Below are 27,418 nucleotides of genomic sequence, written 5' to 3' on the forward strand. Positions count from 1 at the left end.
TATAGGATGCAATGGAGCCACTCTGAGAAAGAGGCTGCTAGTATTCCAGGACTAGGTGCCAAGTTGGGTAGTGATGTTCTCTGGCTCTTCTGCAAATAATGCAATCACAAATGGCTAGAAAGATCTGAGCTGCAATCATTTAAAAAAATAATAATAAACCCTACATCTGTTAGGGAAGCAGAGAACAGAAGAAGCCAGTGTATATGGACCAGCCTGATTTAACTTTACAGGAAATAAAGTGAGATGACACTATGGAGCCCCCACTGTCTGAAAGAGGGAACACCCTAATTCTGGAGGTCCTTTGCTTCTCAAGGCCTTCTAGAAGATGCTCAAGGCACTCATTCACAGAGATCAAATGAAGAACACCTGTCACATGTTCTATGTTCCAGCCTCTCCAGCTCCTCTTCACCAACCAGAAATTGCTAATCAAGTGACCCCACTGTGTGTACCTGAAGTACATATGTTCTATTATAGTCTACATGAGAACACATCCCCTTTTCCAGATAATATCAACACTGGGAGTTGCCTCCTCCCATCAAAAATTCAGGATATATTCTCCACAGACCAAGTAAGTCAATTTTCTCTCCACCCCTAGTTCAAATTCAAACCATTAATCTCCATTGGTATACATTAAGAAACAATGAAAAAATAAGTACATATTCCTTTAAGAAGTATCTTCCAGGTGTTTTTGTTGTTGGGATACAGCATCATGATGTCTTAACTTGTCCTGTTTACAGTTGCAGGTACTAAAGGCCAAGCATGCTGCTGGGATGGGATGAAGTAGCCACCCAGGAGGCCATGTTCTAAGCTTGGTGTGGCGGTGTGAAGACAGTAGAACTGGAGTATTCTGGGAGGTTGCTACTGACTCCTTCCACGGCTGTGACTTCCTGTCTAATTTGCTCCCACCATTATGATGCCTCCCCTCACAAGGTCCTCATCAGTGCCAAGCCACCCTGGTGCCACATCCTTATACGTCTAGAACTATAACATCTTCTCTTTACTAAGTTACCCAGTCTTGGATATTACGTTATAGTAATGGAAAATGGACTAACACTCTCTGACTCCAAGTTTTCATGACTGTGGAACCCTGAAAGCCCATTCTGCTATTCTTGCCTCTCAGATGTGTCCTGTAAGTTCCATACTGTGAATCCTTCATTGGCTTTCCCATGTACCAAAATAAACCTCTGGGAGATGGAAACTCAGCAGGTGGGCCTGGAGAAATTGCTCAAGTTAAATAACATTTGCAGGCAAGCATAAGCTTTCAAGTGAATGAATCTCTGCGACTCTCCCTTGCCAGCTTGCACTTTCCTGAATGATTTCTTTTCACAAGCTGGTGGTGGGACCAAGGAATTCCATCACTGCTGGCAGACAGAAAGTAAATTTGGCTCCAGGCCTGACTTCAGAGTAGACTTGGAAACTACAACAACCAAAATATGACGTCTCAACTTGCACAAGTCTGTTCAGATTCCTCTTCCTTCCAGACCCCTGAACTCCACTCCCCAGCCCACCCCCAGGACCACTACACAGCTCACATCCACGGGGACATTCTCAGGTAGAAGAAGCATTATGGAGACAATGGTTTTAGCAGTGCACTAGACAAAATCTGGGGTTTGTAGGTAGAGAGGAAGACACTTTCCCATCAAACACCAGTCCAGCACCATCTGGTGTGACCAAAAAAGCAAAGGAAGGATGATTGGCTGGAGGTGGGAAAGCAGCAACGGTAGAGTGTGTACAGCCCTGCTACACAGATCTCCTTCATGGGAAAACCAGCATAGAGAATGTGACCCCAGGAACAGATACATTCTCCCAGCTAGGCATCACAGCACATGGTACACAGATGAGCCTGAACTGCCTCTACATCTGTGTCATGCCTATAATGGGCTCAGGATGAGCTCACACACACACACACACACACACACACACACACACACACACATACACACACACACACACACACACACTAGAAGAAAGACTGGGGAGAATACAGAAATCTTGCTTGCTGTCATATCAGCTGTAGCAGCTCCCAGATCCATAGATTCTGACAAATGCCTATCAGTTAATCCAGCAGACCCCCTTTTGCCTAGGTGGGAAGGGAAGCTGTGTGAGACTGATGCTTTCCAGAAAAGACGAAACGAGAGCTGGGGAGATGGTTCAGTCAGTCAAGTGCTTACTTCAAAAGCCTGTAGACCTCAATTTGATCCCCAGAGTTCACATTGCAAGTTCAAACTTGCAATGCCAGCATTGGGAAGGTAAAGAAAGATCTCTAAGAACAAGTTCTGAGGTTAATCTCTGATCTCCACATGCACTTACATGTACTGACACCTGTAAACACAAAACAGACACCTCATACACACAAAGACCTATACGTAGAGAACACTCCCCATGCCCAAACATACACAAAAGACTAAAGGATGAACCGAGGGGTCACCTTATAAAGAGGGAATGTGTTGTTAAAGATTAGCCTCCCACTTCCCAAAAGCAATCTACAGATTCAATGCAATTCCCATCAAATTACCAACACAATTCTTTACTGACCTTGAAAGAAAAATTCTTAACTTCATATGGAATAACAAGAAACCCAGAATTGCTAAAACAATCCTCTGCAATAAAAGATCTTCTGGAGGTATCCCTGATCTTAAGCTGTACTATAGAGCAACAGTAATAAAAACGGCATGATACTGGCATAGAAAGAGAATGGTAGATCAATTGAATAGAAGAATTGAATATAAGACCCAGAAATAAACCTACACACCCATGGACACCTGATTTTTGACAAAGATGCCAAATCCATTCAATGGAAAAAAGATATAGCATCTTGCCAGTCTAATTGGATAGCCACATGTAGAAAATGAAAATAGATCCATACTTATCACCCTGCACAAAACTAATGTCCAAATGGATCAAAGACCTCAACATAAAACCAGATACACTAAACTGCTTAGAAGAAAGAGTGGGGAAGAGCCTTGAACTCATTGGCACAGGAGACAACTTCCTGAACAGAACACCAACAGCACAGGCTCTAAGATCAATAATCAATAAATGGGACCTCATGAAACTGAAAAGCTTCTGTAAAGCAAAGGACACTGATGTCAGAACAAAACGACAGCCTACAGATTGGGAAAGTATCTTCACAAACCCTATATCTGACAGAGGGCTAATATCTAGAATATATAAAGACCACAAGACATTAAACAGCAATAAATCAAGTAATCCAATTTAAAAATGGGGTACAGAGCTAAACAGAGAATTCTCAATAGAGAAATATCGAATGACAGAGAAACACTTAAAGAAATGCTCAACCTCATTACCCATCAGGGAAATGCAAATCAAAACAACCCTGAGATTTCACCTTACACCCATCAGAATGACTAAGATAAAAAACTCAAGTGACAACACAAGCTGGAGAGGTTGTGGAGAAAGGGGAATCCTCTTCCACTGCTGGTGGGAATGTAAACTTGTAAAACCACTTTGGAAATCAATCTGGTGCTTTCTCAGACAAATAGGAAGAGTGCTTCCTCAAGATCCAGCTATACCGCTTCTAGGCATATATCCAAAAGAGGCTCAACTATACAATAAAGACATTTGCTCAACTTTGTTCATAGTAGCTTTATTTATAATAGTCAGAATCTGGAAACAACCCTGATGTCCCTCAGTTGAGGAATGGATACAGAAATTGTGGTACATTTAAACAATGGAATACTACTCAGCAATTAAAAACAAGGAAATCTTTCTGCTTCTGGGATAGCTCAAGATGCACAATTGTATATACTGACTCATATAGACATATAATATAGGATAAACCTACTAAAATCTGTACACCTAAAGAAACTAATTAAGAGGGAGGACTCTTGCTAAAAAGCTAATTCCTATTCAGAAAGGCAAAGACAATGGAGATCAAAAGAAGGAGAAAAGAGGGAACAAGTCAGGAGCCTTACACAGAGGACCTCTGAAAGGCTCTGCCCTGCAGACTATCAATGCAGATGCTGAGACATATGGGCCACCTTTGGGCAGAGTGCAGGGAATCTTAGGAAAGAAGTGGGAAACAGGAAGATCTGGAGAGGACAGGAACTCCACAAAGAGAGCAACAGAACCAAAAAAATCTGAGCACAGGGGTCTTTCCTGAGACTAATACTCTAACCAAGGACTTTGCATGGAGATAACCTAAGACACACACACACACACACACACACACACATACCCCTGTGCACAGATGTAGCCCATGACAGTTCAGTATCCAAGTGGGTTCCATTGTAATAGGAACAGGAACTGTCTCTGACATGAACTGATTGGCCTGCTCTTTAATTACCTCCCCATGAAGGGGAAGCAGCATTACCAGGCCACAGAAGAAGACAATGCAGCCACTCCTGATGAAACCTAATTGACTAGGATCAGAAGGAATGAAAAGAAGACCTCCCCTATCAGTGGACTTGCATGGAGGGGCATGCATGCAGAGGGTGGAGGAAGGAAGAGATTGGGATGGGAAGAGGGAGGGAACTACAGGGGGGATACAAAGTGAATAAAGTGTAATTAATAAAGAATTTAATAAAAATAAAAATAAAATAAAATAAACAAGGAAATCATGAAATTTGCAGGCAAATGATGGGAACTAGAAAAGATCATTGTGAGTTAGGTATCCCTGCAGCAGAAAGGCACACATGGTATATCACATGGTATATATATTCACTTATAAGTGGATATTAGACATATAATATAGTATAAACATACTAAAATCTGTACACCTAAAGAAACTAAGCAAGAAGGAGAATCCTGGGTAAGATATCAATCCTCATTCAGAAAGGCAAACGAGATAGACATCGGAAGAGGGAGGAAACAGGAAACAGGACAGGACCCTACCACAAAGGGCCTCTGATAGACTCCCCAGCAGGGTATCAAAGCAGACGCAGTTTGACTCATAGTCAAACTTTGGGCAGAGTGCACCAATATCTTATGAAAGAAGGGGGAGATAGAAAGACCTGGAGGGGACTGGAGCTCCTTAAGGAGAGCAACAGAACCAAAAAATCTGGGTCCAGGGGATTTTTCTGAGACTGATACTCCAACCAAGGACCTGAGGGAAGGTCAGCCTTACCAGGCCACAGAGGAAGACAATGCAGACAGTCCTGATGAGACCTGATAGGCTAGGATCAGATGGAAGGGGAGGAGGTACTCCTCTATCAGTGGACTGAGGGAATGGTATGAGAGGAGAAGAGGGAGGAAGGGTGGGACTGGGTGGGGACAGTAAGCCAGTGAGGAATAAACTACAAGAGGTCTATAAAATGTTGAAATAAAATTTCAGATGGTCCATCTCCACTTCCCTTCCAACTGCAGGGACTGAAGAAATGAGTGTTGAAGAAATTCGGTGCGGCTTGCCTGCACCATTATATAGTTGAATAAAAATGCTTCCTTACTATCAAAGAGATGTGTATGAGCTAGAAGGCCAGCCATGGCAAGATGCTGGCAGCCACACAGGGTGTTCTTGGCACAGACTGCCTGTGCCAAACTAAACACTTTCACAGAAAGTCACCATGTGCAAGCCAACTGGTGTGGGGAAAAGAAGGTGCCCTCAGGAGACCTGAGCAAGCCTGCAGCAAGCGTCAGAGGTGATTTCAAGGCAGTAGGCAGATGGAAGTCTCAAAACACAAGAGGAGAGGGCTGAACATGCTCTCTTTCCCTGACAGGCAACAATTGAAGAGGAAGGAAGTTACAGGCAGTTCACATGTATTTCTACCCATATCCATTTCAGCATTACATTTTATCCAGGAAAGAGCAGAATAGAAAGAGCTAGAAATGGCTTTATGACTCTTAAAAGTAAAAGATTCCAGGTTTGGAGCATTTTAAAACTTGCCTTCTAGACAGGCCTCTGAGGCCCTTCACCTGAGGACACTGAAATGGGAAGCCTGCTTGAGCTCAGGTGTTTGAGATAGCCTAAGCAACACAGCCAGGGCCCTAAGACAAGAGAATAAGGAGTGTGCGGGAGTAGGGAGTGGGGGGACAGATGGAGAAAAGGAAAACGCACAACACCCTAAGATCTTGCACTCTGTCTTTAGGTATGGCTGTTGAAAGATGCCGGCCACTAGGCCACGTAACAATACCCTATCACAGAGTGGGGGGAAGTTTTCTGCCTCACGCATCAGCTGAAGCAAACACCAGCAACAGTTGGAGAGTGCAGAACCAGGCACAGTGACCTTGCCCATCAGAGAAGAGCATCCTCGGTGAAGAAATTTGGCCCTGTGATTTACAGACCTTGACTGAAGAAAGCTCCAATGAAACATGAGACTCTATGTTGTCCACCATGTTTCCTGAAGCCACATCCCCCAAAACAACTGGACCAGAAGGAAGTCAAAGAGTCACCAAGTCTCTCCCAAAGTACCTAGGCTAGGCTTGCTGATTAGTTTAGCTGGCTGACTGACATGGTTATATGAGCCCATGGGTTTACCTAACAGAGACCACAAGGCCACAGACCCCCAGAAGGGAGTTCTTTGCATCAAAGAAACTTGGTACATCTTGGAGCCCAGTAGCCTTGGCACTAACTTTATAAAAAATTACAGGAACATAAAATAACTTCCCCCTTCCAAAGGCAGCAGGAGCTATGTTTAGGTTGCCGGCAATTTAATTCACTCTAACTTTAGAAATTATGTCCCAGATTTCCATTTATAACTGTATTGCTGAGGCACGTTACATGCTATAAAACTCACTCCTCGTAAGTGTACACAGCAGTGAATTTGAGTAAGTGCACACGTGGGTGACCACCTCCACAACCTAAGTTTAGACAATGCCGTTCTCCAGGAAAGATCCTGCCTGCCCATTTGCCTCACTTCAAGTTCTCACTGCTAGCCTCAGGCAACCACTCATCTCCTTTCCATCTTCGTAGTTTTTCCTCTTCTAGAAGTTTCCATAAATGGAATCAAACAATGTGTGGTCTTCTGAGGCCGGCTTCTTTCACTCAGCTCCATGTTTTGAGGCCCATGCCCACTACAGCATACATCAAGAGCTCAGTCAGGTCACTGTTTGCCCACTGCACAGATAGAACACACTTTTGTTCGGCTGCTTTCCTGCTTCAGCTTACCAAATACATACATCCAACTATATGGCAAGACTTATCGCCCTGATCTCAGGAATGAAATGAAAAAGCCTGGTACGTTTCTAAAATATTCTGAAGCCATAATGTGTGAAAATATGTAATGAGGATACAATTTGTTCCCTAGAACTTTGTGTGGGTGGGAAGTGTTTTTAAATAAGCAAATAGCATCCTGGAGTTTCACTTTTGTCTATTTTAATGTACACAGAGTATTTTTATGCTGATTCCAAGCCAAGCAAGGTCATCAATCCATTTACCAAGTACCTACTTAATATATAATTAGCATATATTAGAATACATGGAGTGCACAGTCCCCCTGGCTCCTGGCTTTCAAACACAGCTGTATTCTAAGACTGTGATCATGAATCAATTTGAGAGCATGGAAACATTTTTCTCCCTATGAAGAATATAAACAGTGCTCACCTTCCAAGTTACCTGTCAGAAATTCTGAGTAAGCCGAGGCTGATGCTCTACTGCGGTCAATAGTGTGTGTTTAGTTCATAAATACTATTTACCCCTTTGTTCACTGATCCAGTCTAAGGGCCCCATGTGTACCAGGCACCATTCTAGGAACTGTACAGGACCCATATATAAACAAAGAAACCTCATCTGTCTCTTACATTTACAGTCTGCATTGGTGCAAGATATTACAATATATATTCATCATGTAGGACAGTACTACAGATGATAAAGGGGAAAGTAAAATTAGTAAAAAGGCTAAGGGAAGAAAAGGCGGAGGGATATTTTGAGACCCCTTCTGAACAGGGGGTTCATGGGTAAGGACCTCAAGGCAGCCATCCCCAAAGGCAGAAAGCCTCACAGGAAAAGGCACCAGAAGCAGTCCAAACAGGACTGCCAAGACCTGGCTGCTAGAAGCAGGCAGCAGAACTGGGGGCCGGAGGGGAGGGTGACAGCAAACAGGCTGTAGACCCATGTGGTCTTAGAACCAATTCCACCTTCACTGTTCTTCCTGTGACTCCCAGACCTACAGACACAGCCTGAATGCCAGGGGCACAGCGTAACAATTAGTGGACTTGAGGTTGGCAAATAGCCACACAAGCTCTTATGGTTCTATTGGTGACTCCAAATTCTGGGACCTCCTTCCTGTGTCCTCGTGCAGTTCTCCAGAACATAAATTCTACCCAGTATAATGCTTCACACTGTCCTCTGTGAGGCCACTTGGTGGCCAACCACATGGCCACTCCTGCTGGGAAGCCTTTTCTGGCTTCCCATTTCCTTCCCCACTCAATAACATCTTGGGAAATGAGCTCTCCAAAGGCTGTACACAACCACTATGATGTGGGGTTCTCACCCAGCACAGCTCTTGGCCATCTCCATATCTGCCCGGATGGTTCAACCACTCCGCTCGCTCCTCATAAAGCTGCAACTTGCATCCATGAGTCACCTGGGGACACTGCTCCCACCTATGACACTCATTGCCAGAGGTCAGATTTTTCTGCCAGGAGATTCCTCACCACCACTCTCCAGCATGGCAGAAGAAAGCCATTCTTTCAGGACCACAATGTTGCCAGTGAACCCCAAATCAAACCTCAAATTACTCCACTTCCTAAACCATGTCTTCAGGGAACTCCTCTAAAGTCTAGCACGTAGCTAGAACTCCTAAGGATATAAATGATAAAGCAGCTTAAAAGCAAATCCTGGTTGGTTGACACATTTGAGCCAACCAGAAAGAACAATGGCTGAAATGCAGCCTTAGCTAGACGGAAGAAGTTTAATATCCGCAATAATTTTTATTTCTTCTTTTCTTAATTTTCTTATTTACTTTCGCTGTATGCCACTGGTTACAAGTCCCTTAGCACAGCAAACTTAAATTTTAGCTCTCTAGAATAAAATCATAAATCAGTTGTGTTTCTGAAACGCAGTTGGCCCCAGAATGCTACACTGACTTCCCTGGGTATCCTTCATGGTGCACACAGCCTTGAGGACCCTCCCACAGCTCCAGTTTTATGTCTGTCTGCGTCTTTTCACAGGGAGGGATCTTCCCCATGTGAGCTGCTTGGATAGATCTTGTTAGGCGCATCTCTCCTGTGGTTTCAGAACAGAAGTGCTGGTGAAGCACTCACCATTCCGCGGATCCGCGGATGCAGGCAAAGCAGCAGAAGAAACTGCTGGGTAGCAGTCTTTGAGTGCCCTTCTTTCCATGGGTGTATTATGTGCCATTGCCAGACACTGAGAGCGTGCAGACCAGATGAAAGGCACTCTAACGCCTGCGACCAAGTTGTCCTTGTACAACTCCGCTGTCACCTGCCTACAACTTTTTCTTTTAATCTTACATCTCAGAAAATACAGTATTATTGCTCCAATAGTACTGGTTGCTGATAGCATCACTTGGCCGGTTATTTATCATATATATCTGTAATTGAATTACTCTCCCAGTAATGGGATTTACTCTCAATGTACATAAAAATGCAACACAAAGTAAAATTGTTCTGCTGTATGCTTCGTCGTCACTTGGCTTGAACTCCAGGTCAGCCAATTCCACAGAAATGCAGAGACAAAAAGGAAAGGAATGAAAAACTGGGAGATAAAAAACAGGTGAATTTATACCAAAATATAGAAAAAAATTCATCGTTTAACAAAGGTATTTTCTTTTGGAATAGTTTATTTGTTGATAAACGGAAAGCCAACCCTAAAACACACAAAGACACAGTGGCAACTGTGTGACTTGCTCTTTCACATGCATTAGCGAGCATATGGAGAAACTTTTGAGAAATCAAGAAGGAGAATAAAGTGTGTTCATCTTTGCCCTTGTTAAACAACTGTAAATTTTGGATCAAAAAAGAAAGGAAAGGACAAAGATGACAACCATACTTTAGGCAACGTGTTCTGACTGTTTGAGTCTGCCGCTGCATTGATCCTGTTTTCAATGGCATGCCCCAGGTGAAATACAACTTCATCTTTGAAGTTGTCTTGCTTCAAACTACCTTGTAAAATGGAGGCCACATTTCCTAGTTCTAGGATCTTCCACAAGGCACCAAGGCACAGATTAATGATGTCATTATCAGTGCGCTAAAAATAAATTACTTAGGATTCAATATCTTCTTTTGGATCAAGCTTTTTGTTTGTTATGTTTTGTCTTGCTTAAACTCTGAACAAAAGAGCATTTTGGAAAGACTTACTGAGAGAAAAGTATGTATCCTAAGATTCATTTTATTTTCCCTCTTTCCTTTCTATTAAAAACAGATTTTGTACCCCTGGATAACCAGTGCTTGAAAATGGGATGGTACAGTTGGTAACGTGTACAGACGGTAGGCTTGCTACCAAGCCTAATGACCCAAACTTGGTCCGTAGATACATGGTGGAAAGACAGAACCTTCCCAGAAGCTGTCATGTGACCTTCATACATGCACTGTGTCAGGTACACAGCACACACGCAATAAAAAATGTAAATGCCTCCAAAAATAAGTGCTAATTTACAAGGAGACCAGCTACTCCTTCAAGCTACCTCACAATCTCCATGATGCTATTAATCTATGGGAATCACAAGCAGCAGAAGGTGCTATCTATGTCAGGTTGTGTCTGTAGGGTAGTAGAGTTTGTAAAAATAGTAATTTTCAACTAGACTTTTACATCCTAATTTAGAAAGGATGCCGGAAACATCTGTGAAAATCTCTATGTTGCCGACAACAGCACCACAGACACTAGAAACAACTCAGAAAATGACATGCGCTCATCTGGGGATTCCAGAAAAGTTAACTTTGCAGAATATAAATATAAATTTGCAAGCAGGTGCAGGTGGGCAGAAATGTAGACACTTCCCTGTTAGATACTTTGTTGTAATTCGATTTGTTAGACAGTGTAATTTATGTTTTCAACATTATTGAACATTAAACACAAAAACTTGTCACCTTGGTATTATAATTATATCCTAAGCAATTTGTCTGTGTAACTATAGCAACAACTTCAGATACATTTTATAATACTAATTTGGTATAATTTTAGAATCAAGTATTATAGCAGATTTATTATAGAAGGTAGAAATGCTTTTCTCAAATAGTTGTACATATTCTATGTCAAAAACTGGGTTCCTCAACTAAGGACTTAATGAAGTGATTTGTTCTGTGTTGCACATGGCGTGGGTTGAAACACAAGCCTCTTCTCTAGGGTAAGGTTCTGATCTGCAAACCCTGGGGTCCATGCTCACTCATTTATTCAGCAGAATGTCTGACCTCCTTGGCCTGACTCTTAGCAAAGCCATGTCCAATCCTCCTCCACCTTCCTGCTTTGTGTCAGTAAAAAGCCTTTGTTTTGGTGACTCTATAAGAAAAAGGCCATCCAGAGCCCTGAAACGTCATTATCCAGTTAACTGAAACTATGCAATGGTTCAGTGAGGTAACCCTCTCTGGCATGACATTTTTTAACAACTGTCCCTGAGGAAGAGGCTAATTCCAGTTAGAGAATTTCCTTTGAGAAGCCAGTAGCTTCGAGGACTTCCGGTGGTCCAAGAAACTAGGCTTATATGCTTGTGTTCATCTCAGTATCGTCAATTTCATTCAGCTCTGTGCTCTCCATTTCTCTTTTTCATTCTCTGCAGACATGAGTAAGAGGTCACTTGACGCAGATGCAAGGAGGGACAAATACCAGTTTATTTTCACCAGATTCTGAACACCTCAAATACTTCCTCTGGTCAAAGATAGGCTTTCCCACCCAGAAGACCAAAGTCTTTGCTCTTAGCAGGGAGCCTGCAGCTGTTTGCCATTAAGAAAACCAAATGAGTTAGCAGCATCTTTAAAGGCATAAATTGATGAGCATCATTCATCCTCCCTCTGTGAGGAAATGTGTTGACTGAAGTCGTATAAAAGGGGACACCATGGACTCCATGGCTGTGTGGGCACACACTGTGACTACGGGCAGCATCTTGAGTGAGGGGCTGTCTCAAAAGTTCTAGAACAAACAAACCCAGGAGAAAGGGAGTCTGTGCTTCAAACAATTACAGGTAGAACTGCCTTTCCATGTAAATCAAGCATGCCCAAGATAGTTGAGTGGGCAGAAAGAAATTCACACGTCTTTTGGAGTAAACACTAAACACAGGAAAGAAAAGTTGCTTCAGTGATCTACGGTGAACAGCTTACTCCAAGGAAGGAGCTTCGCCCTCTCTCAAAATGTGAATGGTGGCTTTAACCAGCAATTAATTCAACGATCTTAATTGGGTATTAAAAAACATTACCTAGTAAGTCTAGTTTTGCCTTTCTGTGTCTCCTTATCAAAGACTAATTCTGTAATTAATAACACATCCGCTCTTCAAAAGCAAGGTTTTTCCAGGCAAGCCTGGACATACAGCTATTTTTAAAAATATAACTAAATAAGCCACAACAATTTTTAACCCGGTGTTTTAACCAATGTGCTCCTTTCTGTATTACACATATCTCTAATACATCCTCGTAGTTCCATTTGCCTTCTTGTTAAATCAAGTTCTCAGAGGAGAAAGATGAGTAGAGAAGAATGTAGGAGTTTGTTTTAAGAAGAGGCCTTTCCAGATAGAGGGCTTCCGACCAACTCTGCTGTCGCCTAACTAGGCTGAACGCTCTCTGTGGCAAACAGAACACCTCCCTCAACCCTTGGCCTTTTGAGGTGAAATTACGGCAAAATGTGTGTCTTAGCTCTCTGCAGAGGACCCCCTACCCACGTGCCCAGTACAGAAACACCAACTGTGGCATCCCCCTTGCCCTCTCCGAAAGCTCGCTCTTGGCGCCCCCTGCTGGGGATCTCCGGGACGCCGCGGGCGCAGGAAAGTTAAAGCCCAACTCCAGGCAACCGCATCCAGGTACAAACAACAAAAAGAGAAGGTGAAAGCGTTTCCCGCCAAAGCCAGGAAGCGAGGAGGGACTGTGAGGGTGGGAGGGGGGACCGGGACCTAACCGCAATCGGCACAGGACCAGGGGCAATCGCGGGAATCACTCCCTACCGACAGTTCCTCCGATCATCCAGAGCACGGATCTTCGCCTGGCCCCAGACCCTGAGCCCGCGTGAGCATGCGTCTGAATTGCCAACGGACAGGGTCTCCACCGGGGGAGTTCACCCGGCTGTCGTGTCCCCACACCTCACTCCCCCCAAACCCCCCCTCCCCTGCCTTATGGTCTTCCTCTGCAAAACACCCCTGCTAAGTTGAGCCCTAGTACCACTACCCGCAGATTCTCACGAACACTGCTAACCTCCGGTACAGAGAGCAGGAAAATGTCCCCGAGTCCACCGGGCTGAGAGGTAGGCGATTCCGACCACAAGACCCGGTTCCAGCTCTCACCGAGCGAGCCTGGCCTCAAGCGGAGTAGGCGCGCAGATCTCCAGGGGTACCTGAGAGGTGCTGGCGGAGGTGCAGGTTTGCCCACCGGCAGGTCGCACCCCCGGACACTCGAGCTCCTTTCCGGAGCAAGCTCGGATCCGGGGAAAGGCTCGGACACAAACTTCCAGCCTGTGCACTATCTCCCCTGCGACCGCCCCCGCACTGACGGTGGTCCTATTCCTGCACGCGCCTCTGCCGGGCTGTCCCCACCCAGGTGTCTGCAGAACGACCCTGCCCGAGATCTACGCCACCCACAGATGGACCATTGCTGCCCCGGGTCCAGTTCGCAAGCGCAGGGTCTCAGCTATGACACCCAAGGATCCGGCGGGGAGCGAGCTCACCAGATACGGGGCGCGTTCCTCCTGCTAATCATCCAGCGCCCCGGGGCCCGGAGCGGCTCAGGGGTCCTCTTCAGCGCGCTACAAGGGAAGTCGAGGCAGCAGACGCCACTGCACCCCGCCACTTCTCCAGAGCTATCCGCCACTCGCAGCGCGCCAGGCTGGGGACCAACCAGCTCGGCTGCAAGGCGCACGGAGTCTCCAGTTGGGCAGCTGAGCGAGCAGGCTCGCACCAAGCGAGGGCAACCCGCAAGGTGGCAAAGTTGGGTGCCCTCTGCTTGGTAGCCGCGCGTGGGAACGGAGAACACCCCAAAGAAGGATCGCACGTGTCGGGGCGCCGTAGTGGGAAGGTGGGATGCAGAGGCCGCCGTGCAACAGTGGCCACGGCCAGCCAGGGGCTGAGGAGCCCACCCGCGGCGGGAGCGCAGCGCGCGGGAGTGGGAACTGCTTGAGCAGCCGCCGCCGGCGCCGCCTTCCCGGCGAGTAGACCAGCGCTTGGTGCGCGGGCCCGGAGCTCGGGGCGGGGAGCACAGGACCGCCTCGCCCCGCCCCCGTCCCGCCTTCTCCGCCGCCCCTCCCCTTCTCCGCCCCTCCCGGGTGCCAACTGAGCGCCCCACCCGTCCCTGACCTCCCCAGGCCCCTCCTCTGGCCCCGCCTCTTCCGAGATGGGACCCCCTACACACTCCCCGGGGGGCTCTCTACACACCCCAGGAGTCCTATTTGTGCCTTCCGAGCGCAAGTTCACCCAAGTGGGGACTTTTTAGAGACTCCTTTCCTCGCCTCAGAGAGACCTTCTTTGGCTACCCACCCCCCCACCCCTCCACCCCCGTCCGCCGCTCCGACGTGGCTACTTTGCGGGATGGGCTGTATAAAGGGCTGGAGGCAGTTCAACCCAAACCAGAGACGTGGCGCTTCTTCTAGGGAAGGCTTAGGTTCCAGGTATGTGCGCGCCCCTCGTCGGATCGCGGGTGGGAATTTAAGATTTAGTTCTTCTGTGTCACCCTGAGAAGACTGGGAGTTGGGACGGGGGACGAGGGGGTCGCTTCGGATTCTTGCAGACGAGCTGGGCCCAAGAGGCTCTCAGCTAGTTCAGGCCGGCCGACATGAACGGAATAGATCACACAAATGAACAAATCTGCTGTCCGGGGAAACAGAGCAAGAGGTTCCCAAGTGGCCCTGATGGGCATCAGGAGAGGGTACCTACGTTGACAGAGCCAGCTGGGCTAATTGGCACTTCTGCAAGGAACTTGGGCTTTTACTGAGTGAGCGTTCGGGCAAAAAGTTTATACTGGAACACAAATGCCTCAGAAGGGTAGTTTTATTGATGTGTTGTTCAGTTCCCCTTCTAAGGAAGTGATCAACTTAGCAGTTTCTAAAGAACATGCAGGGTTGTTGAGAGGGAAAGTTACAGGATAAAGTCTGAAAACTTGGATCCCTTTCCCTATAGCCACTTGTGACCCCTTCCATAAGGATAGGGTGGGGGAATAGTGTATTCAAGATGGTTTTCCCCCCATCTTTGGCCTTGCTGGTGGCTTCAGGATACTTTTGCAATAGGAACCTCATTAGTGAGTGACCCTCTTAGCTGCAGGACCTAAGGATGTCTCTTTGGGCCACACTCACACCCTGCTATTGGCAGGTTGCTAATGTGCTGGGGGAGGGGGAGGGGCTGGTGACAGTTCAGGACATTTGTCAGGGTTCCAAAGTGCTAAGCAGGGACCCGAGAATAACTGGAATGTGTCACCGCTCACCCAGGACCACACAGATTCAAGAGGAGGCCGATGGAAACACAGATTGCCACCAATTGGTTGTTTCTGTCACCTTTCAAATGAAAGAATTAAGTGAAGCTGTTTTGAAAGTGTCCATGGGAGCCTGTGTCAACCCCAGAGTGTGCTGTGTCTGGAACCGTGGGCCCTGTGGGTAGCAGAGGCCGAACTCGGGTGTCGTGTTGGGGCTTCTTTGGGGAGCATCTCTTACAGTTGTTGGCTGGCTTCTAGCTCTCCGGTGGCAGCTCCTGGCTTCTAGGTCTTGAACGGAAAAGTTAATAGGCTTCCTGTGCTTCTCTCTGCTGCCTCAGAAGTGGGTGGGAACTGGCGCCATTCCCAACATTACCCTTCTCTTGCCTGCATGGCTCTTGGGAGGAGGAGGCCTGCCAGGGTCTGGCAGTGGAAGATCTCAGCCTTACACTTGAACCCTATAGCCTCCAGACAGGCTGGTGGAGCCTAACAGGGTGAAGAAAGACAAATTAAGACTCATATGTGTTTAGCTAACTCTTGTCCTTGCTCCTCAAAGTCAACTGTTAAAAAACAATTAACACTTCTTTTTAAAACGCTTTCTAAGAAAGAAAAGAGAGAGGTCTACCATGCTTGTGTTCCCGTGTTCCCAGCACTCTGAGGCAGAAAGATCAAGAGTTCAAGGTCAGCCTGGGGCCACCTAGGGATACCTTATCTTATATACCAGCAGGCAAAGAAACTCACTCTTCACTTGGAGGCCTAAGCCTTGTGAACCATGAGAATTATCACATAGGAGTTCATCCTCTAAACAAAGTGAATTTGTGTCACTGGGGCAGGAAGTGGGTTCGATTTTGCCATTTATAGACTTCCCTGTACTAATATTCATATATTAGTGATAATGAATTACAGATCTCTAATAAGCAAGTACAGAAACCCAATTCTCATGTAGAGTGATCTCTTGGTCTAAAGCCATGGTTTTCCAAACTATGGGTCACGACCCCTTTGGTGGTGAATGATACTTCCAAAGGGGTCCCATATCAGATATTCTGCATATTGGATATTTACATTATGATTCATAACATTAGCAAAAGTACAGTTATGAAGGAGAAGTGAAATAATTTTATGGTTGGGGGTATCTAGAGACTGTATTAAAGGGTCACAGCATTAGGAAGGTTGGGAGCCACCAGAAGTGAAACGGTTCTGAGCTGAGGATGATCTTGCTACTGACCTGCAGAAGGTTGGTGGACTTCTCTGAGATAATGTCTTCCTGTACAGCTTGGCCCGGCTCATCAGGAATGTCAGTCACGAGCACGAGGGGAGAAAGAAGCTGTTAAACACAAAATATCTGAGGCGTAAGTAGGCACCCTGAAATGAAATTACTTTAAAGTATACATAAAGATTTCTTTTTCCTAATAAAAACTGCTCTCCACCTTTAAAAAGCCTTCCTTGTTAAAGGTACCTGAATCATCAGATTGTAAAAGGAAACGTGTTTATTATTTTACCAAGAATGTTTTGTTGTCATCACAATGAAAATTCTCTCTCTATGTCCCTCCCCCTCCCTTCTCCTCCTCTCCCTGGCCCCAGCTGCATCGGGTGAGCCTATGCACAAGGCCAAACTTGAGAAAAGCTGGGGAGCCAACCAGTTGGTGAAAATGATGAATTCTGGGGCGCTGATTCATGTGACTTGAAAAACGCCATCCATTTCCTGACTCACCTCAGATTCTGTGTAGAAATACAAAGCAGCATATGACTTTGAGCTAATGCAACAATTTTGCCTGTCTTTATATTCCCTCCCAGCACCTGATTAAAGGACAGAGAATGGAGCAGAGAAGAGCTGAAGATTGTATGGACTGGGAGACATGAAGACACAGCCATGGACCACAATTGGCCTTCCCAGAAAAAAAAAAAAAAAAAAAGACAAAACAAACCAAAACAAAAAACCCTGTATGTGGGCTTTAGGGTGTAACAAAAATATTAAATTATTTTTTTAAAAGTCCTAGAAACGTGACCTCTTTGCTTTATAAATATGCTTTTCTCTAGATGAGGCAGGCATATATTACAGTTGGAATATGTGACAGATGAAACCGTTCCACAGTTTCTTTTAATACTGGTTTCCCGACCCAAGGTTGCCTGACCCTGTCATTTTCCCACACTAAACACTGGTGCAGAGAAGTGAAGCTGATGTCACCACAGCAGTGCTCATCACTGCTTCAGGTGTATGTACTCCAGAGCATTCAGAAGAGCCACAGGTGTAGTTACAGATGACACACCATGGCAGCCATCATGGATGTGTTCAAAGGCTTCTACACTAGAGAGATTGGGTGAATGTTCAGTTCTTCCTGTAGTCTCCTGAGATTCACCAAAAGCCCCGTTAGGATTCCTTTGCCCCCAGGAAAGCTCCTTGCCCTTCAGTGCCCTCTCCCAGAGCAATGTTCAGGAGACTAAATTTGTTTTAAAAGAATAATGTTCACACTTATAAGCTGTCATCACACATACAAGAAGTATAATTGGATAGCATACAAAGTACAGATTCTTGGTCCTTAACATAAAGCTCCAGGCTGTTCCCCTCTGTTAGGATGAGTGAGTGAGCCTCCAGCATGGCCCTCTCCACAGACTAATGTCTATCCAGGGTCTGCCTCAACTTCCCAGGGCTGCTCAGAGGGATGTTACAATGGACTTTGTTCCTGGTTATTCCTCATGCTTGACAGAGTGAGCTGCCTTCCCCCATCCCCTAGTGAGTTCTGCTTACCTATGACCTCTCAAGTTCAAGCATGCTAAAAGTGACATTCTCTCACCTCATAGCCATGGTCAAAGTAGCCCAATTGAGTGGACAGGCCACGGTAGTAAGCAGCTTCAGGATGTACACTCAGGAAGATGTGCTTGCTCTTTGTAATGGGGACAGGGTTTGTTTTCAAGAGTTATTTTTTTCCCTTGACATGTTCAGTGATTCTTCAAGCTTTGAGTGGGGCATCACCTTTTACTTAAGCTACATTTCCAGAAACCAAAGCATTCTAGAAACCTACAAGCTTTTGATTTCATATTTGTGTGTGTGTGTGTACTTAGATTTCTAGTTATGGTTTTCGGCAACCCAGCTGAAAATAACCCAGTTTCCTTAAGATAGAGCTGGTTCCCCCAAAGCAGCTCAAGTTGTCTTTCAGAAGCATAGTATGGTAAGAAGAGAAATACTAAGTTTAAACGACTTTTGGAGAATCTACAGGAAAGGCAGCTGGTTTCTGGCATGAAGATAAAGCATCCTTATGGTTCTGACAGAGACTCGTACATATATGTCTTGAGGGTTTATAAGCAAAGAGTGGCTGCACTTATTTTTAAAAGATATTTTGTGCTTATTAACTAATGTCTTCTACATTCTTCTGTCTTTGAGAAACAAAGCTTTAAGGAGAAATACATTTAAAAATATATTCAGATTTTGAAGCACAAACTTCTCTGCCTTAGTTTATTTCAATATTTACCAACTAAATTTAGCATAGTGACCTTGAATTCAGTAAAAGGGTTATTAGTAGAATTAAAGAAAAAGGGACATGTCTTCTCAAGCAAAAGAATAAAAAATAAAGACTGCTGGGGCCTTCAGCTCCTCTGCCAAAATTCATTTCTGACCTTACTTTCCATTCCTACTGTTTCTGCCTTAACTCAGCATGTCAGTTTCTCTCACTCTAAATGCCAACACCTTGTCTAATACTGACAGCAGTGATTGCTCCTCAAACAGCATCACTTCCACAACAAGCACTGTCTTTAATGACACAGACCTGATTTTATTTGAATTGCAAAATACCTGGCTTTAAAACAAGCAAACAACAACAACAACAACAACAGCAAAACCCCAAAATGTCCTTGCAGCCAGATGAAGCCATGCTGTTCACTTAGGGACAGAAGGTGAACCCTGGGTGAGGTTCTGCGCAGGCGATAACTTACAGATGTGACAGGTTTGGCTTTCCCCTCCTACCGCATTCTGCTTAGAAGTTCATGTGGTGGCTGGATTACAGGCACTGTCTTACTCTGTAACCAGATATAAGCCAGGAGCCAAGCATTTTAGTGGAAAGGACTCTTAAATCCCAGCGACCATAGGAGCTCCTGTGTTCCTAACCTTGAGAAGACAAGAGGGGGTTAGTTAGGTCAAACTGTGGGTGTGTCTGTGGGGGATTTCCAGAGAAGGTGAGGTAAATGAGGAAGACCCGCTATTCTCACTAGTTCCTATTGTCAGCTTAACACACGCTAGAGTCGCCTGGGAAAAGGAAGCTTCCGCTGAGGAACTGCCTCTCTCAGACCAGCCTGTGGTATATCTGTGAGGCATTTTCTTGATTAATGATTAAGATAGAAGGGCTGAGCCCACTTCGGATGGTGCCATCCCTACACAGGTGGTCCTGGAGTACATAAGAAAGGTAGCTAAGTTATGGGGGGATGCAGAATGAATAAAGTGTAATTGATGAAAAATTTTTTAAAAAAAGGGAAAAAATAATTTAAGAACCTTAAATGACTTTCAAAAGTGGAGGAAAACATGGAGTTAGTCAATTGGCATGGAGCACGTCTCGCCCCTGGGGGCAATGGTCTCCTGAACCTACTCAGAGCTCGGACACCACCACTGCTAGTTCTAGAACTGACGCAGGATGTTCCAACGAGGGGGTTAAGGCTTCTCATAATATTTCCTATAAGCCCACACCTGTTTGTCTATATCCCCCATTTTTATTCATTATTAGCCAGATAGAGCCAAGTAATTGTGGTAATGATACTTGCTTTTTTGCCCAATGCTGGAATGCTAGTAAATTTAGGTATGCCCTGGTTACTCGCATGCCTCACTGCGTGCCTGTGCCCGTTGATGCCCCTCACGCTATGACTCTCTTCAGACAGAAAAGGGATCTTGGAACTACAGCCACCATTGTTACTACCATCTCATTGGCGGCTGTTGGAGCTACCACCAGGGCATTAGCCATGAGTCATACTGGGCAAACTGCTCAGACCCTGAACAATCATTTAGCCAATGTAGCTCATGCCTTAGTTGTACATAAAGGAATTAATGCTCAACTAAAAGGAGGCTTGATGGTGTTCAATCAGAGGAGTGACCTCGTGCAGGAGCAAATTGATACCCTATGGCAAATCGCTCAACTTGGCTGTCAATGAAAATATGCTGGACTTTGAGTCACTAGCATATAACATGAGAATTTTTCCTGTGCTGCAAATCTGTCTAAACAATTGTCGAGCTATATTTTAGGTAATTGGACTGGAGAATTCGATACTACGATGGAGCAGCTGAGAGTGGCCATTGTCACAGTAAATTCTACCAGAGTGGACGCAGGACTAGCCACAGGATTATCATCATGGATTGCTGCAGCCATGAATCATCTGAAGGAATGGGCGGGCATGGGAGCGTTAGCAGGCCTTCTGGTGTTGGTCTCCTTGGTTTGCCTGTGGTATATATGCAAGATTAGAGTCTCACAACAGCGTGATGCAGCCATGATCATTCAGGCCTTTACAGCCATTGAAGCAGGACATTCTCCCCAAGCATGGTTGGATACCATAAAAAGCTAAAATGTTATGCTCAGGATGCGAGGCTAAGCACTGCACTCAGGGTCAGCCGCTTTGGACCCAGAGAAGAGCATGTCTGGTTGCATGCAGGTTGATGCCCCAGGTCCCGCCTCTGAGAAAAAGGTATTGGACGGGTCTGATGCTCTTTGGGTGGATGACACGTAAATGAACATCAGTACAAAGTCCCAATTTATTTCTAATATCAGAGATCAGACCTCTACTCTTGCCTGATGCGTCTAAAACAAAAAGGGGGAACTGTAGAGAGCTGCGGAATGCTGTGCCTTAAAGATGGAGCTGGTTTCCGCCTTCCACCTTCCCGATGGTGAGTGCTCTCTGTCACGAACAATTCCACATTTGGCTAAGGCTGAGGATCTGGCTTGCTTCCATGTATGTGGACCTATCTGCATTGCCCATGTGGCACGCCTGGGTTGGCTACCCAGAGGCTATTTAAGCTGTGGGCTGGCTTTCCCCAGGGTCCGAGGATTGTTCAAGGTTCCTGAATAAACTGCATTGAAAAAAAAAAAAAAAAAGAAAGGTAGCTAAGCAAAAGTCAGGAAGCTGTCAAGCCATGTCTCTGAATAAGTTCCTACCTCCTGTCCATGCCTTGAGTTCCTACTCACTCCTCTGCATGACGAACTAGAACTGTGAGGTGAAGTAAACCCTTTCTTCCTCACTTTCATTTTGATCACGGTATTTATTATAGCATCAAAAGCAAATTAAGCCACTCCTGAACATCCTTTGTGAGCTACTCCACCTTGTCTTCCCCAGGAAGAGAGGCTGAAACATCCCAGATTATGAGCAAGATTATTCCTCCTTAAATCGTCTCTCTGTTTGGGCACTGTGGCAAAAAATGCCAACCAACAGAAGCCTCTGGGTTACTTCCTGTTGTGCTTCATCCATCTGATTTGCTTCAGACCTCGGAGTGCACACTGACCCTGTGGAGGGAGAGTCCCAGCAAACTCCAGCAAATGCCAAAACTTCCTCCCTATGTCAGCCCCAGGCCTCCCAGTCCTCCCTTCTGCCTGCTTTCCTGACTTCAAGCAAGTTCACTGTATAACACTGCAGGCACTCAGCTGCACTTGCAGAGAAAGGGAAGACGCACACAAGTGCCTTGAGCATCCGTAACAGTAAACGAACACTGCCAGCCAGGCCCTTACTGTCCTTACATTCTGCAGTCTACAAAGCACCAAGAAAGGGACACAGTTCAGCTGAGGCGTTTGCCCCTTTTAACAAAGATACCTTCCCTCCTACTTCCAATATCTTCCTCGTTTTTTGTCTAAAACTTCATGAGAATGAGCTGGCCATTCAGAGTTACTGATCATGTGACAACCCAGCATGTGAAGTTTCTATGATTCAGGTAGAGCAATATAGAAAAAAAAAAAAAAAAAAGAAGAGCAAGGTACACCAGTAGGACTTAGTGTTGTCATATTAGTGGAGCAGACTGTAAGGGTTAGTAGACTGCAAAGATAAAACATATAAAGACCATCTGGTTTTGTTACCAAGACAGATAAACAGAACAAAAAGCTTCTGGAAACCTACATAAAGTCCTAGAAAAATTTGGCCTCTAAATACTGAAGAATGAATGAGAACACAAATCAATGTATAACGTTAACAGAACTAACCAGTAAATATATTCCCAAGGAAAGGTCAGCGAGGACCTCTGGCTGGGTTTCTGTGAAAGAAAAAAAAATTTAATACTCCATTTATCTATTTTTAAAAAGATAAAAAAAAATCAAGAGGTAGATTTTTCTTATGTCTACTTCAACACTGAAATAATGATTTTAAAAGGATGAACTTTTTAACTGCAGATGATAGGATCTTCAGTAAAAACATTTAGGGAATGTACAGAGTCTCAGAATAAAGAGAACATTGTAAGAGACTTACAGCATATGTAAACTAGAAAGCCTCAACATGCCTGAATGAATTGGCATAAAGAACCTCTTGGTAAGTTGAATCCTGAGCACTCCTACAGTCATTATTTTCCAGAATACTGAATACATTTATCAACCTTTGCTGTGTAACTTAAGAAGAACTGTAATTACTAAGCAAATCAAGAAAAAACAATAAGTAAATAAATAAATAAACAAATAGGAAATTTTCTATGGAAGATGACTAATGCTGGTACTAGCCATTTGATAGTGTTTTTGTAGTTAAGGAAGGTAAAACACTAAAATATCAGTCACAAAGAGGATAACAGAGCAGAGAGTCCATGAATGGCCAAGGTAGGCTTTTAACAAAGGTGCCACGTGACTTGCTATGGAGAGGAGAGGAGGAACTCAACACCAAGAGTCTACAGCAATTGACTCTCCAGATGTAGAAATCTTGTTTGAGTCACTTCCTTCAAGCCATTCATACAAATAGCTTTAAAGTAGATTAAAACAAAAATTAAAAACAAAACACTAAAAACACTTAGGAAAACACATGAGCAGCTACCCATATGACCTAACTGGCCAAGGAAACAATTCTTAGAATAAGATACAAAGACCTGCCATAAAGAAAGATCAATGCAGAAAACCACATTAAAGTTTAGCCCTTCCACGCAAAGATACACAACTTAAAAGCGAGTGCTAGCTCTAGGGAACTTTCAGTGCACACAAATAACAAAAGATGGTAGGTAATGTACATTCTCAGTCTCCAACCAACCCACTGGGAAAGAATGAAGCAATGCAAAAAAAAATGTAGACAAATGTAATGGGCATTCGATGGCTAATAGGCATAAAAATGTCATGCAACCTTCCTGAAATCACAAAAGCCAATTAAAATAAGGGACCATTTAGTATCAGTCAGACTGACCACAATTAAGAAGCCTAGCAATATAAACTAATACCAGATAACAGGCAAAAAAGACTTCGGAAAGCAGTGTGATTTGTTACAATCAGTTGGGAAGGCACAATAGGGACTCTCCCAATGTTGAAAAGGCACATTCCATTATACCAATTGGTCAAGGAATTGGACATGGAAACTACTGTCAGTTTATTAATAAAAAACTAATCCCAAATAATTTACCTGAATAATTTATGGATATATGCACAGTAGTTAAATGGCCCATACACAATGAGTGTTAAATTTATGATTTCAGTTCTGAAGAAAGGGTATGTTGTGGAGAGTTAAACAAAGGCCACCAGTTTTGTTTTGTTTTGTTTTGTTTTATGCAATCTTGTTTCTTCATTAATATAGAAATAAGAAATAGTGCAGATATTGAAAATGTTAAGATCAAACGGGGCAGCTTTTTTGGGACGCTCATTAGATTAGTAGCCTTTTCTGAATCCTCAAAAGATTTCATAATTCAATAAAGAGGGTTAATGGGAAGAAAGGAAGCACAGAGAGTCAGTACAGGAAGCTCATTAAAGTGGTTTTGTCCTGGAGAGAAATAGAGCCTGTAGCAGCTGGAGGGACACACACACAGGGCTATTTTTTAAAGTGGGTCACTGGAAGAATGATTTTGCATTGCTTGAAATGCATCTATGGACAGGGTCAAAATATCTATGTAGGGGAAAACAACATAATCCTAGGACAAAGCCCTTGCTGAGATAAGAGGCCATAGGGTTTGTGTTCGGAGAGAGCAGGGCCCTCCTAGAATTACCAAGAGAAGGTGGACCTGAGAGAGACCAGGCTGAGGCTGGAGTAAACTCTTTATTGATATACAAAGAGACCTGATCTTAGGAACTCTCTTTTCTTAACATGGCATGAGCAAAATTTTTCTGTGGAGCATGGAGTGTGTGTGAATGTTAGAAAATTTAAATAATGAACTAAAGAATAAACACATCAGGAGAAGGAGCTTCCTAAAGACCCATCCTAGAGACTCTATGGCTCCAGTGACACTCCTGGTTGTTAATCCTGATACGAATTCCATCGACAGCCTGCTGCGTTTTCTCTAGAATCATTGAGCATCTCCAGTATATGTGACGGTGTGGGGATGATAGAATCCAGCCAGAAGATAATTAACACAGATAATAGGCAAGACTGAGAAGTGACCCTGAGAAAGTTTGTGAGAAGTATTTTTAGGAACATCATGCAGTGTGAACTAGGTTTTAAATATCCAGAGACAAAACTGATGATGGTGTCAATGGGATAGAATGTGGAGGACTAGCTGAGATCCAGGAACCTGGAATTGTCTCGAGAACCTGGAATTCCAAGCTCTGTCCCTGCCCATGCCAAGGAGAGGCCTGTGTTTGTTGAGGCTGATCCATAACAAATTGGTCTTGGAATAGAAGACGAACATCTCAGATATAGGATCAGTGTAGCTGTTGAGCTCTCTAAGAGAAATCTCTAGTGAGTGACTGTGAAATTGAAGTTCAACAGACAAAATCATTTTATTATTCTGAGCATGTAATTCAGAGGAAAAAGAAGAAGGAGGAGGAGGAGAAGAAGGAAGACGAAGAAGAAGAAGAAGAAGAAGAAGAAGAAGAAGAAGAAGAAGAAGAAGAAGAAGAAGAAGAAGGAGAAAGACCTCTATGAAGGAGATCATAAACCCAGAAGTATCTAATTCTAACTGTGAACCATACATCCTTGCTATTGTAGCAAACTGCTCCTACAAGTCTCAACATAGTAAACTTTAATAAGCATACAATGGAATTTGATGTTAGTCTTGTTGCTACCTTGGCAGAGATAGTACTAAACCTGAACCAACTGGACTGATGAGAAGTATCTGGAGACTTTTTCCAACCTTCAGAAGCTATAGCCATCCTTCTCCACATTGAATCAGTCTCCTTGGAGTAGGGTCCAGACCTGTGACTTCAGAAAAGCTCCTCAGGAGAATTTGACAATTATGTTTATTAAAAACCATCACCTGCACAGATGGGGTCCTAGAGCTGAAAGAAGACATAGGTACAGATCCCCATTCCTGACACAAAAGCTGATATGGGCACAGACCACCATCCTTATCCCTGTTAATAACCACTTGCAAATAAAAATTTATTTTTTTTCCCAGGAAGTATGTTGGGGGGAGGGGGTGTGACTGTTGTTGATGATAAAAATGATGTTGAGCTATATTTATTTATTTATTATTAGCCTGTAAGTATTGTGTTGGTATTATTTAGCCTGCTATCACAATCAAATAAATCGCAGACATCTGTCTGATTACTTTTTAAGATGTATTTATTATGTTTACAGTTTTCTTCCTGCATGTACACCAGAAGAGGGCACCAGATCTCACTATAGATGGTTATGAGCCACCATGTGGTTTCTGGGAATTGAACTCAAGACCTTTGGAAGAATAGTCAATGCTCTTAACCTCAGCGCCATCTCTCGAGCCCCCATCTGTTAGACTTTATAATTGCCTTAAAACACCTTGGATTGGGCAGACAATTCCATCTATGCTATCTCAATAACCTCACCATCCACCTTCCAGGCCCCATCTAATGCCAGCCTCCTTAACCATCCTCATCTGGACTATCTTCCATACATGATCTTATTAATACTTGTTTACTTTTGGTGGGTTTTTTTGTTTGTTTGTTTTTTGTTTTGTTTTGTTTTGTTTTTGTTTTTGTTTTTCCATTCATGCCATCCTTGGAATCTTTACTCCCAGCCAACATGGTTCCTTCACACTAAACCATCATGGCATCCTCCTCCCTCCTCCTTCCTGTCCCTTTCTATTTTCCGTGATTCTCTTGAACCCAGAGCCCAGGAACCTTAGCCACACCCGTTCCTCTCTGTGCTGCCCAGGTTTTAGGCCGTTAACCAACCAAACAGGTGTAATGTATTAAGCAGGTTTACGAAACAAGGATAGGTTTATTCAGGCAGTACCCAGTTTTTGAGGGCCAGAAATTAGCAACAAAATGCAAGCATCAGACCAAACCCCAACAGCAAACAAACTGCTCTTAAGGGTAGGCCACAGGCCGAGCAGTAGATGACCAAAAGAAAATGAACTCAACTGCATTTTTGAGATTCATTGTCACATAATGTCATGTCAGTGCTTTTGATTTCATTCTATTCTATATTGACATTTGTTTATTTTATTTACTTATTTAATTATTTTTACCTTAGAGGTTTTGCATATATATTACAGCTTCCAGTTTTGAGTTTTCATTCTATTTCTAAATGTACAAAGGAGTATGTCTGTATTTACATCTTTTTCTTGTGCCTTTTCTTGAACTCTCTTTCCTCTGTTTGTTTTGTCCTATTCCAATTCATTTGTTTTTGTTTTATCTTACATTATTAGTGTCCCTTAGAAGCCTGTTCATTTTCTAATGAGAGATAGAAATGAGATGGAGCCAAATGGGAGGGGGAGGTAGGGAGGAACTAGGAGGAGAAGGGGAGAGAGGAAACTGTAAGCAGAATACATTGAATGGAAAAAAATTCAATTTTAATGAAAGAAAAACAAACAAATAAATAGAAAAAAGACATGAAGTTATGAGGGGGAATTAGGGATGGACACAGAGAAGTTGAAGGGAAGAAATAGGGGTATATATGATCATATTTCATTGCATACATGATT

The 27,418-nt window shown here is 44.0% G+C and overlaps 1 protein-coding gene and 1 non-coding gene across 6 annotated transcripts in view; one reads left to right on the forward strand and one right to left on the reverse strand.

Moving 5' to 3' along the window:
* The window catches only part of Sema5a (semaphorin 5A), a 470,503-nt gene extending 456,293 nt beyond the window's left edge, over positions 1 to 14,210 (reverse strand). For 4 of the 5 annotated variants that reach the window (XM_060380391.1, XM_060380386.1, XM_060380389.1 and 1 more), the window contains exon 1: positions 13,718 to 14,210. The gene's annotated coding sequence lies outside the window, so the exon portion shown is untranslated. Of the gene's footprint in view, positions 1 to 13,248; positions 13,672 to 13,717 lie in introns of those variants that run through there. The other variant, XM_060380388.1, reaches the window with a different exon arrangement.
* Positions 14,211 to 17,089: 2,879 nt separating this feature from the next.
* Positions 17,090 to 17,159, forward strand: LOC132653416 (small nucleolar RNA SNORD123). Its single transcript, XR_009591156.1, has one exon. It is a non-coding gene; the product is annotated as a small nucleolar RNA SNORD123 (small nucleolar RNA).
* Positions 17,160 to 27,418: the final 10,259 nt, after the last annotated feature.

This window comes from Meriones unguiculatus, chromosome 3 (genome assembly GCF_030254825.1).
Source record: "Meriones unguiculatus strain TT.TT164.6M chromosome 3, Bangor_MerUng_6.1, whole genome shotgun sequence".
NCBI lineage: Eukaryota > Metazoa > Chordata > Mammalia > Rodentia > Muridae > Meriones > Meriones unguiculatus.